This window comes from Phyllobates terribilis, unplaced genomic scaffold (assembly GCF_046119375.1).
Source record: "Phyllobates terribilis strain yellow unplaced genomic scaffold, ASM4611937v1 Scaffold_11__3_contigs__length_659146591, whole genome shotgun sequence".
In the NCBI taxonomy this organism is placed as follows: domain Eukaryota; kingdom Metazoa; phylum Chordata; class Amphibia; order Anura; family Dendrobatidae; genus Phyllobates; species Phyllobates terribilis.
Window position 1 is genome coordinate 224,336,124 of NW_027362771.1, and position 12,947 is coordinate 224,349,070.

Consider the following 12,947-nt stretch of genomic DNA (forward strand, 5'->3'; position numbering starts at 1 on the left):
CGAGTGGACCACAAACTCACAAACGGAAGTACAGTGACAACGAGCAGGAGTTATGTACGAGTACAGACTCTGCAGAAAAAGGGAAGGTACGGACATAGAGAAAAACAGGAAACAGGCTAGGAGAGTATTCAGACAGGAACAGGCAAGATACCGGAACGGGTCTAGGTATGCGGCCCCTAGAAGGCGGAAAGAACAGGCTAGGAGCGTGTTCACACAGGCCTGGAAATACAGCCTCCAGGATAGGCAGAAGACAACAGGCTAGAAGATAATACAGACATGACACAGTTCAGACACGGGAACTGATACCGAAGGCAGGAAACATAAACGGGATCTGGCATATCAGTGACCAGAAGCCAACAGACAGAAACCAATGCTCAGGCAGGGTTTCTTGGGAGGAGCTGGGTTAAATACCAGATGACAGACAGCAATAGGCTGAGGACGCACAAGGGGTGTGCCCGCAGCAGGTACAAGAAACAGGAAGTGATCGGGCGCCACCCTTAAGTAGCAGAAACAGAGGCAAACAGACAGCATGGAGGGAAGCCAGGCTAGCAGACTGGACTGGAGATCAAGTGCGCGCTCTTGCACAGTGGGAGATGGACCACTATGCAAGGATGCCGCCAGGTATGTTACACTAATAATGGGAACATTGTTTTTAGGAGGCTCTTTGACCTCTACGTCTCTTACAAGGCGCATTGGAGTTCCTCCAAATTTTTGGCAGCCCTTGCAGTCACTGAATATGTAATAACAGTATAGTAGACCCACTCGTTAATAATGGGAACAACAAAGCATAGCCAGCTGATGGCTCTCTAACAATAGCGTGGGCCGACTGCTGGCCCTTTAAGAATAGCAAGGGCCACCTGATGGCCCTATAAAAATAGGCTTTGTGACTTTCAGAGTCCCTCCATCATAAATGAAACAGGATGTGTCTGATGATGTGTCACAAACCACATGGCCAGATAAGGTTGTAAAATGTTAAAATTTCCCGGTGAATGCATTTGTCTTAAAAAATAGCGTAAAAAAAAGGATCTTTCGTTAGTATAAAAACCAGAGTTGCCAATGTAACCTCAATGTAATCACACTGTTCAGCTCCTGCACCTCCTTTTTCAGTTCAGCCTCCATCTCCGAAATGACCACATCAGTCACAAGCTGAAAGCACTGCAGCACTGCCTTGGCCAAGCGGCAACAGGCTGTGCTGAAGATAACATGCTAAATGCTTAGGTGACAAGCCACTCACCGCTGCAGAGTTGTTGAAAGCTGTAGCACAGCAGCCTGATCTGTGGCTCTCGCTGCTGTACATACAGTCAGGCATAGTCATGTGTGTCAATGGGCGGAACTTGGTGACGGAGAAATGACAGGAGGAGTAGATACGGTTTCCCAAAAGTCAGTCTTTTCACCGAGCTAAAAAATATGGCTGTGGTGAAATACAACTCACCGACAAGCTGTGGACTAGCTCTGTACCGTCCCTGGCCACATTCACTTGTCCACGTGTTTGTAGTTAGATAGTCCTTCCCAGTAAGTGCACTGGGATGGGCACGATTAATGTTGTGGGACCCATGCTTGTGGAAGGTGGAGACGACACCGGGAGACATAGTGGCGGCTGAGGACTGAGTATGGACACCAGGCCGCCGCCATGAAGTTGTGGACAGCTTCTGCCTCCACGAGCCTAAAAGACCACATTTCAAGTGCAAGCAGCTTTAGCGGACTTCCTGGGAGAAATGACAGCTGGAGTAGATACGGTTTCCCAAGTCCTTTCACCAAGCTAAAGAATATGGCTGTGGTGACATACAACTCTCAGAAAAAAAGCTGTGGACTGGCTCCTTACCATCCCTGGCCACATTCACTTGTCCACATGTTTGTAGTTAGGCAGTCCTTCCCATAAGTGCACTGGGGAGGGCACGAGTAATGTTGCGGGACCCATGATTGTGGAAGGTGGAGACGACACCGGGAGACATAGTGGCGGCTAGGGACCAAGTATGGACACCCGACCGCCGCCGCCATGAGGTTGTGGACAACTTCCGCCTCCACGAGCCTAAAAGGCCACATTTCAAGTGCAAGCTGCTGTTAAAAATTTGGCAGTATAGTATTGCAGCCTTTAGGTATGTGGGTGGCTGGCTGCATACTTGCGCTTGCATTCCAAGGAATGGGGTAGGGACAACTGAACACTGCGCTGGGACAAGGACGTGGACGGGGATTGTTGCAAGTCTGCAACGACAGAGGCATCTTCGCATGCACCAAGGATCACTTGTGATGGGCACACTTTTAGGCAGTGACCTGGGAGTCAGAGATGCTGCCAGGGGTCTTCCCCATGCTGTTCCCATGTCTTTTCAGCACTGTATGCATGTGTCTGATGATGTGTCACACACCACATGGCCAGATAAGGTTGTAAAATGTTAAAATTACATTTCCCAGTGAATGCATTTGTCTTGGTTGAAAGCAATGCAAAAGTGCAAAAGCGCATCAAAAACGCTACGTGTGAACATAGCCCAAGGTGTGGAGGAGCAATTTTGTTTTTGGTTATTTATTTTGCCTTATATACAAGTCATTACCCTGGAAAGGATGTTCTTTAACATATTTCCCAGGAAAATCCATTTTGGTTTCGTTTTTGCATGTTTTATTGTGAGTCCATAAAAGTGGAGTAAAACCTCTGACAATGTTGTTGACAGCAGTGACCTGGGAGTCATAAATGCCTCCAGGGGTCTTCCCAACGCTGTTCCCATGTCATTTGAGCACTGTTCCCGTCGAGTTGGGCAATTTTTTGGCCCTCTGCAGACCGCCGGGGGGGCCGCCAAAAAATGCTCAAGTTTCCCATAGACTTACATTGGGCTCGTTACTCGGACCAAGCACTCGAGCATTCCAATTTGCTCAACCCGAGCAACGTGTACCTGAGCATTTTAGTGCTTGCTCAACACTAATACTAGCATCAGAAATAATAGTTTACACAGAAAATTAGGAAGATGAGTACAAATAAATGTGTTTTCTTCTAGGTGGAATTGCCCTCGATTTGTTGCATCCTCTTTTTCTCCTTAAGGTTTCATATTAACATCATTATTATATCTAAGTACGGAACTTGCAGATATTTCATTGCAGGTATTCACCAATGGGTTCATTACCTCTTACACTCTGCATGAGTGTGAAAGAAAAACAGGAGGTTGTTTTCAAATTAAGCTGTTCCATATGTTGTTACTTTACTTTAGAGATTCATCAGAACAACCCAGATGCTGTATACTGGTTATCTATCTGGTATTGTTCCAACTTGAAATGTAAAATCTTAATAGTATCATAAAAAATGAACTTGAGAAAAAAGGATAATAGATTTTTTTAGCTGAAAAAACGGAATATATCACAATAATTTCAGAAAAGGAATAATTTCATAAATACAAAGGCAGAATACTGAATACTAAAATGCCCTATAACATCTTAACACTGTGCTTCAGGCTTCAAATGGCATCATACATATACTGTGAATTAGAATTGCTACTAGATGAGCGGATACAGGATTGGTCTACTATAAAAGTATAGTAAGAACAGGCTCTAATTGAACTCGTTGGCCCTAAAGGACTTGTAAGATGTAGAAAGGCCCAAAGGAGGCAATCAAAAATGTCTTCCACTAGTAATTCAAATTCAGATTATTTACCCTGCTTAGAAGAAACAAGATAAAATATATTTCATGTGTTCTGGCTAGTAAAGTTCAAAAGCATAGATGATTCTTAGAAATAAAGATTATTATTATCATTATTATTATTACTATTATTATTATTATATTAGTCAATGCTATTTGTGGTTGTATAAATAGTGGTTTATTTTACTACAATGTTACACTCATATACAGCACCATGGAATCAATGGTGCTCTAAAAATAAATAATAATAATTCTATCACTTTTAAATCATAGTTTCAATATAAAAAAGTTGAGTAACTTTACAAATCCTTTGCTAGGTTCTTATTTGCAGTCAATTTTAATTGCCTCAGTGCGTCTAAAATGCAGAAACTTTGCAAATAGTCGTGAGATCAAACACCTTTGTATCTACATGGTTACAGATGTTAGAAAAAAAACAACAATCTCTGCATTAAGCATAATCCTGTGACGGTGCACATAGCCTTTAATTATCTTGTACCGGCCAAAAGTTATTGAATGTGTTGAATTCACAATTTTTCTAGTTGTTACAGGAACCAAACAAAAGTTTTTAGGGAGAGCAGTAGATGAACTGTTTTAGTTACTATTATGATGTAATTTGCTTTGATACACTCACAGTATTTATGTATTCTGAGCATTTTCTACATCAGATTACTATAAAGGGCAAGGAGAAAAATGTTCCATGGAGTTAATAAAATGGTGTAAAATTAACTTGTATTTGTCCAAAGAGTTAAAAAAAAGGATAAAAGTAAGGTTTCGCTCACATCTGCATATTTAAAGACGCTCAGATTCTCAGCCAGAAAAGTTGGTGAGTATCAGACGAGAGTCATGCGTATGTCATTCCATATAAGCAGACAGCTCTGGGCTTATATTATCAGGCTGGGAAAGTCCCTTGTTATTGGGCCCGTCGCAGCCTAAAAATACCAGCCCCCAGCCACCCCAGAAGTGTGCATCACATTAGATGCCTCAATTCTGGTGCTCTGCCTTTGCTCTTCCTGATTGCCATGGTGCCTTGGCAATGAGGGTAATGGGGCTTGCGGTTAATGTCAGCTGTGATTTGTCAAAAATCACAGCTGCCATCAAGCTCTGGTGTTAGTGATGGAGAGATGTCTATAAAACACCCCAATTACGAACCCAGTAATAAAAAAAAAAATACACACACACCAAAACATACTTTATTTGAATAATCACTCCCCAACACTTTCCCTGGTTCACCAATTTATTAGAAAGCAAAAAAAGTAGCCCTGCAAGTCCGACCACCGAATCCGATGTATTCCAGGGAATCCAACGTAGTCCACAAATGGACACCTGAAAGACATAAAAAGAGAGAAATAAAAACAAGACACTGTCCCTCATTCACCAATTTATTGAAGAATAAGGTCCAACGGAGTCTAGCGCTTCCCTCAATGTTTCCCGGTTCCATTGTTAAAAGCCTATGGAGACTCGTTCTGAGTCCGTGTGCTGTCCATTTTTTTCTCACACCCATAGACTTTCATTATCGAGTCTCGTCCAATATGCACGACATGCTGCAATTTTTTCCTCAGCCCGATTTCAGCTTAGAAAACAAGCAGATGAACACTGCCTCATTGAATAACATTGGTGTGAGTGCGATGCAATTTTTTTATCGCAGATGTGAGTGAACCCTTATAGTAATGCTTTCATCATAACATTAGAAGGGTTTTTGCTTTTTTTTTTATTCTTTAGGCTTTACTAAAATGTCATCTTGTCTATTACATAGAAACTCACCATTTAACATGTCTCAAAGCAACTTACTTTGACTGTAGCATGAACTATATTATGCTTGCAATCAGCAGAATCATCCAATAACATGAGAATTTGTGAGTACAAATAAGCGCCTCTATTCTCTGTACTGAAGTTTTTATCATGAATGCATAGAATGTCAAAGTCAAGAGAAATAGTTTCTTCTTCCTCAGATGCAATCTTGAAAGGCATAGTCAGGTCTGTAACATTTACAGATGTTATTTTGAAACAATGGTGAGCAACCACCGAGGAAAATATGAATACCAGGAAGGACGTACATTGAATTTTAAAAAGATAAACATAGTAACATAGTTTTTAAGGTGAAGGAAGACTAAGCCCATTTACAGAAGTTCAACCCATAGCCTAACATTTTGATCCAGATGTTAAAAGGCTCGAATGCCGCACACAGCACGCAGAAAGTATGGCAGAGGTTTAATTCAAGATTTGGTTTCTCCACGCAGGTAGTGTAAATTTAAGTAACACAACAATAAAACAGTAAAATCGGACAATAAACGATTGTGGTTTAACTATAACACGGAAAGGATGAACAATACGGCGCACTCCCAAAAGTTCTGGCTGAATAAGAGAATGTAGATTACTGGAGGCTTGCACTTATCTGTCCTTTAGCGATAACTACGTCCGTCTTCAGACACTCACTCTGGAGGGTGTCCGTCTTCTGGCGGCAGTGGGCGGTCTCGGGTCTCACCCACTGGGCCCCCAGTCCTTTTGACCACACGACAGCGGTCACGACTCCTTTGTGAGCCGTAGCAAGCTCCTCCGGCATACAACAAACTGCGTTAGGATCACTAATCCCGGGTGCGTCCTCACCGGTAGGTCACCGTCAGATGTCTGGAAAACTGTGGTGATGCAGGTAACTAAACGATCATTTTCTGTAGGCCCGGTACAGACCGCACGCCCCTTGTTTTGCGGCAAGCTGTGTCACCTGTTCATCCGTCACCGCAGACAGGTCAGCACGTCTCTATTTCACCGAGGACAGGGCAGCACGTCTCTCTCCTTTTTGTCGGCAGGTCAGACTGTTTCTCCCCAACTGCCGGTCTGCTCTCCACAACAAACTGTCTCTTTCGCGCGAGCCCAGACACCTGACTTCCTCTCTTCTGTCCCTCTCCTCTGTCCCCCGGCACTGTCCAGGAAGTCCCCCGTGCACTCTTAATCCCGTCCCCTGGCAACACTGGGCAGGACCCTGGCAGTTCTGGCACCGGAGCTCCGCACCTGTCCCTAGGCAAGTCTTCCTTCTTAGGCTATGTGCCCACGATGCAGAAATGAAGCAGAAAATTTCTGCAGCATTTCTGCATCTCCCTGGCAGAAAAAAACGCATGCAGATTGTGCATGCGTTTTTCCTGCAGAATACATGCGGATCCACATGCGGGTTCACATGCGTTTCCACATGCAGATTGACAAGCGCTTTCCAGGCGATAGCATCACTTGGAAAGTGCTTGACAACTAGGTCACACTGTATAAATCCATGCAAACAGCATGAATTTATACAGTGTGAACCGTAAAATGAAAACAAATAAAGCTATACTCACCCCCGAGGCCCCGGTGTGTGCTGCAGCGCTGCTTCCTGGCTGGTTCCCGGCTGCCGGCATATCGCGAGACAGAGCGGTGAAGGGCCTGCGGTCACATGACTGTGACGTCACCGAAGGTCCTTCAGCGCTGCTGGCATTCAGAGAGAAGACGCCGGACCGGTGAGTATAAACTTTATTTGTTATTTTATTCTTTTTTTACAGGTACAATGGTACCCAGGTCTGGATGAGAGTCTCCTCTCCTCCAGAACTGGGTACCATCCGCACATAGAGACGCATAGAAGCCGCTTGTAAAAATGTACAGTCGCGGTTTCTATGCGTCTCAATGCAAGTCAATGGCGGGAGTTCCGCTGCACTTTCGCAAAATTAAATGACATGCTGCGGATTTTTGTACGTAGCATAAACGCTGCGGAAAAATCCGCAGCATGTGCATAGAACATGCGGAATCCCCTTGGGGACCATGGGGTGCGGATTACCTAGCGTTTCACAAGCATTTCCGCTGCGGAAATTCCGCAGCATAAACGCTTGAAAAACGCTACGTGGGCACACAGCCTTACACTGAGGAAGGCAAAAAGAAAAACATGTGGCAAACACTAAGCTCCACATTGGGGAAAAAAAATTCCTTCCTGACTCTATACGGCAGTCAGACTAGTTTCCTGGATCAATGCCCTATCAAGAAATCTATTATATATAACCTGTAATATTATACTTTTCAAGAAAGGCATCCATGTCCTTTTTAAATTTTAGTAGTGAATCACTCATTACAACATCATGTGGCAGAGAGTTCCATAGTTTCACTGCTCTTACAGTAAAGAATCCTATCCTATTGGACCGGATACGTATTATTACACCTTGGTGATCGGGCACGCACAAAGGCTGTGCGGGCTCAATCACCGCCGGGTGTCAGCTAATTCTCACAGCTGACCCCCCGGTGCTATGTGCAAGGAGTGGTGCCGCACCACTCCTGGAACATTAACCCCCGAAATGCTGCGATCAAAGTCGATCGCAGCATTCCAGGAGCAAGGGGAGGTAAGCACGACCTACTTACCTCCTCTCCCGCGTCCCGCGCTGTCTGTCACAGGTCCCGATAGTAGTCATGGTGACCCGATGTCGTCATGACGACATCTGGGTCTCCAGAAAGCAGGAAGTTACTTTGATCATGTGCAGTGCGCGATCAAAGTAACTTCTGAATGTGCAGCGCTGACACACAGCATAGCATAGAGATTCTACTGCATCTCTATGCTATGCAAGTGATCTGTCTGCAAATAGTGAAAGTCCCATAGTGGGACGAAGTGTAAAAGTAAAAATAAATATCAGAAAGTGAAAAAAAAAAAAATTGTAAAAATATTTTAAAAAAATGAAAAAATTGAAAAAAAATAAAAATATACTGTACCCATAAATAAATATTATTATGAAAAAAAACAATAAAAGTACTCATATTTTTTATCTCCGCGTCCAGAACGACCTGACCTATAAAACTGTCCTACTAGTTAACCCCTTTAGTGAACACGGTAAAAAAAAAAACAAAGCAAAAAACTATGCTTTATAATCATACCGCCAAACAAAAAATGGAATAAAACGCGATCAAAAAGATGAATGTAAATAAAAATGGTACCCCTGAAAACATCATACAGCTCCATCAGCTGAAAAATAAAAAAGAATTAGCTCTCAGAATAAAGCAATACAAAAAAATTATTTTTTCTATAAAATAGTTTTTATTGTGTAAAAGGTAAAACATGAAAAAAGATATAAATGTGGTACCGCTGTAAACATACTGACCCAAAGAATAAAGCTACCTTATCAATTTTACCACACGCAGAACGGCATAAAAAAAAAAAAAATTTCCCGAATTGTTGATTTTTGTTTATTCTGCCTCCCAAAAATCGGAATAGAAAGCAATCAAAACATGTCATGTGCCCGAAAATGGTACCAATAAAAATGTCAACTTGTCCCGCAAAAAACAAGCTGTCACTTGACTCTGTCGGCCGCAATATTAAAAAATTATAGCTCTCAAAATATGGTTATGCAAAAACTAGTCTTTGCAAAAAATGTTTTTTTAGTGTGTGACAGTTGTCAATCATAAAAACCCGATATGAATCTGTAATCGCTGTAATCGCACTGACCTGAAGAATAAAGTCATCTAATCACTTATACCGCATGAGGAAAGGCATAAAAAATAAACTCTAGGGTTAGGATTGTGCTAGGGTTAGGGTTTTGTTAGGGTTAGGGTTCTGTTGGGGTTGTGCTAGGGTTAGAATTGTGCTAGGATTAGGGTTGTGCTAGGGTTAAGGTTAGGGTTGTTCTAGGGTTAGGGTTGTGCTAAGGTTAGCGTTGTGCTAGGGTTAGGGCTAGGGTTGTGCTAAGGTTAGGGTTGTGTTGAAGTTGGGATTTTTTCAAAAGTAAAGAAAAAATGCTGAGAATATGGTGACTATGGTGATGCCAACTCAAGTAGTGAGCACTTGCGCTCAAAACTAATGACAACTTATTCAATATGATGACCTAATATGTCGTATCTCTGGGCTCAAAATGTTCACTATACCCCTTGATAAAATCCTTGAGGGGTCTAGTTTCCAAAATGGGGTCACTTGTGGGGGGTTTCCACTATTTAGGATCTCTCCAAACGCGACATGTTGTCCGCTCTCGATTCCAGCCAATTTTGCGTTCAAAAAGTCACACAGTGCTCCTTCTCTTCTGAACCCTGCCGTGCGCCCAAACAGTGTATTTTCCCCACATATGTACATATCTGCGTACTCAGGAGAAATTGCACAACTGATTTTGAGGTCCATTTTCTCCTCTTACCCTTGTGAAAATAAAAAATTTGGGGCTAAAAGATCATTTTTGTGGAAAAAATTAGATTTTTTTATTTTCATGGCTCCATGTTATAAACTTCTGTGAAGCACCTGGGGGTTCAGGGTGCTCACCACACATCTAGATAAGTTCCCTGAGGGGATCTAGTTTTTAAAATGGTTTCACTTATGGGGGTTTACACTGTTTACGCACATAAGGGGCTCCCCAAACGCAACATGGTGTCCGCTAATTATTCAAGCAAATTTTACATTCAAAAAGTCGAATGGCGCTCCTTCCCTTCCGAACCCTACCGTGTGTCCAAACAGTGGTTTTCCCCCACATATGGGATATCTGCTTACTCAGGAGAAATTGCACAACAAATAGTATGATGCCATTTCTCCTGTTACCCTTATGAAAATGCAAAATTGGAGACTGAAAATCATTTTTGTGGGAAAAATGTGAAAATTTTATTTTTACGGCTGAATGTTATAAACTTCTGTGAAGCCCCTGGGGGTTCAAAGTGCTCACCACACATCTAGATAAGGTTTCGAAGGGGTCTAGTTTCCAAAATGGTGTTACTTGTGGGGGATTTCCACTGTTTAGGCTCATCAGGGGCTCCCCAAACGTAACATGGCGTCCGCTAATTATTACAGCAAATTTTACATTCAAAAAGTCAAATGGCGCTCCTTCCCTTCCAAGCCCTGCCATGCACCCAAACAGTGGTTTTCCCACACATATGTGGTATTGTCGTGCTCAGGAGAAATTGCACAACAAATTGTGGGGTCTATTTTTTCCTGCTACCCTTACAAAAATTTAAAAAATTGGAGTCTAAAGTAACATTTTTTGTGGAAAAAGTAAAATGTTCATTTTTTTCTTCCACATTCCAAAAATTCCTGTGAAGCACCAGAAGGGTTAATAGACTTTTTAAATGTGGTTTTGAGCACCTTGAGGGGTGAAGTTTTTAGAATGCTGTCACTTTTGGGTATTTTCTGCCATAAAGGCCCCTCAGAGTCACTTCAAATGTGATGCAGTCCCTAAAAAAATGGTTTTGTAATTTTGTTGGAAAAATTAGAAATCTCTGGTCAACTTTTACCCCTTATAACTTCCTAACAAAAAAAATGTTGGTTCCAAAATTGTGCTGATGTAAAGTAGACATGTGGGAAATATTATTTATTAACTATTTTGTGTGACATATCTCTCTGGTTTAAGGGCATGAAAACTCAAAGTTTGAAAATTGTGATATAATGCCCCATGCAGGATGTCACCCCCTTATATAATGCCCCATGCAGGATGTCACCTCACCTCCCATTTAATGTCCCATGCAAGATGTCACCTCTCCCCCCATATAATGCCCCATGCAATATGTCACCCCTCCCCCCATATAATACCGCATGCAGGATGTCATCCCCCCCCATATAATGCCCCATGCAGGATGTCACTTGCCCCCCCATATAATGCCCTATGCAGGATGTCACCCCTCATATAATGCCCCATGCAGAATGTCACTTGTCCCCCCCCCTCATATAATGCCCCACGCAGGATGTCACTTCCCCTCCATCATATAATGCCCTATGCCTCCATACATAGAAAAAAAAATAAATCAAATACTCACCTCACTTCTCAACTGCTGCCGCTGCTATGGACTCCTCAGCATTGCTGGCATCTTCCCGCTCTGTGCTGTGACTGTTCAGAAGAGAGCGCGGTGGAAAGACGTCACCGCACCCTCTGACCTGAGACGTCACAGTGCAGCAGCCGCGGAAGATGCCGGACCCGCTGCGGAGGCACAGGGAGAGGTAAGTATTGTGCCTGCTGCTGGGGTCCTGAGCAAGCGGGGGGGAGCGCTGGCATCGGCACCGCACCGCTCACGGGTCCCATAGCGCGCAGGGGTGCCGGACGGTGAGTGGGCCCCCCCTTCTCATGGTCCTGGCACTTGCCCGGGTGCGTCGGGTGCTGACGCCGGGCCTGATTGACAACATGCCATGATATGTAAGTGTGTGTGTTTCTGCATGTAGCACTCATACTTGATACTATATAAATCAAAATGTTTTCAAATGTTTTGTTTTCATTTTTTCATCATTTCCATTTCATTAACACGTCTTTTCATTCTGTGATTTTAACAATTCCATGACTTCTCCTTTTTGCTGTTGGAATTTTCAATGTTAAGGAGTATTTGATAACCAGTTTTCTTTTGCAAAAAAAATAAATATTTTATTCAGTACTTCTTCTAGTTATAATATTTTTTAAGATTTATAAGCTTTGTCTTTGTAATTTATTGCCTGTTTTAAAGTTCACATTTCTGTTTATTCATGTTAGAGTGTATCTATTACTATACTTTTATCTAGTTCATCTTCTACACTCCCGGTAATATGATATGGAAGATAAAATAAAGAATGAAAAGCATTACTTTCCACTTGAATCACCCGCCACTTCAACAACGTCACTTTGATGCTTCCTGCACATACCAGAAATTATGTAATTTTTTCCATCATTCACGTGATCACTGTGGGAAATCATTGGCCTGTGGTATCAATGGACACGTGCTGTTCATGCAAAAATCATTGCATCACTGCAATACCAACCAGGACCACTAAAGCAGCTGGGAATTCCACAAGGAAGTAGTTATTTCTTTTCATAGCAAACCCTAATCTTGGTCACTTTTGAAAAATCCCAGAAGTCCATTTAACTTGGAATGAAATGATGGCAAAAAAAATCAAGGGAGAAGAACAAAATACAGTATATTCCCAATATGTTCCACTAACTTTGATCAGACCCTTTTCTTCTGGACATACTCCGTTTTGATACTAATGATCCTAACCTCTGACTTTGTATTCTTTGATCCCATGCACTACTTAGCCACTACGATTTCCTACCACTTGCATTATTAAGCTGTGCAAGAGTAATGTATAATTCTGTCCTGTTGCTAGGTAATATGTTCTACCTTAGTTGTGTTACTTGTTCTTTATGCCTTGGGTTCTCTATAGATTCAGCTTACATCCTTATGAATGTAACCTTTGGCTTTATAATCTATGATCTTTTGCTCTCCATTGACACCACATACCACATGCATTTTTAAGTTCTGCAGATTTATTGACAATTTTTTTCCCTGCCCCTAAGCAATGTCCTTTTTATGTTAGGTGTATTTTATACCTTTTCTTCTTTCCTCTGTGTAACACCAGCTTTTATAATTCTTATGCTGACCTCTGACTTTACATTCTGTAATC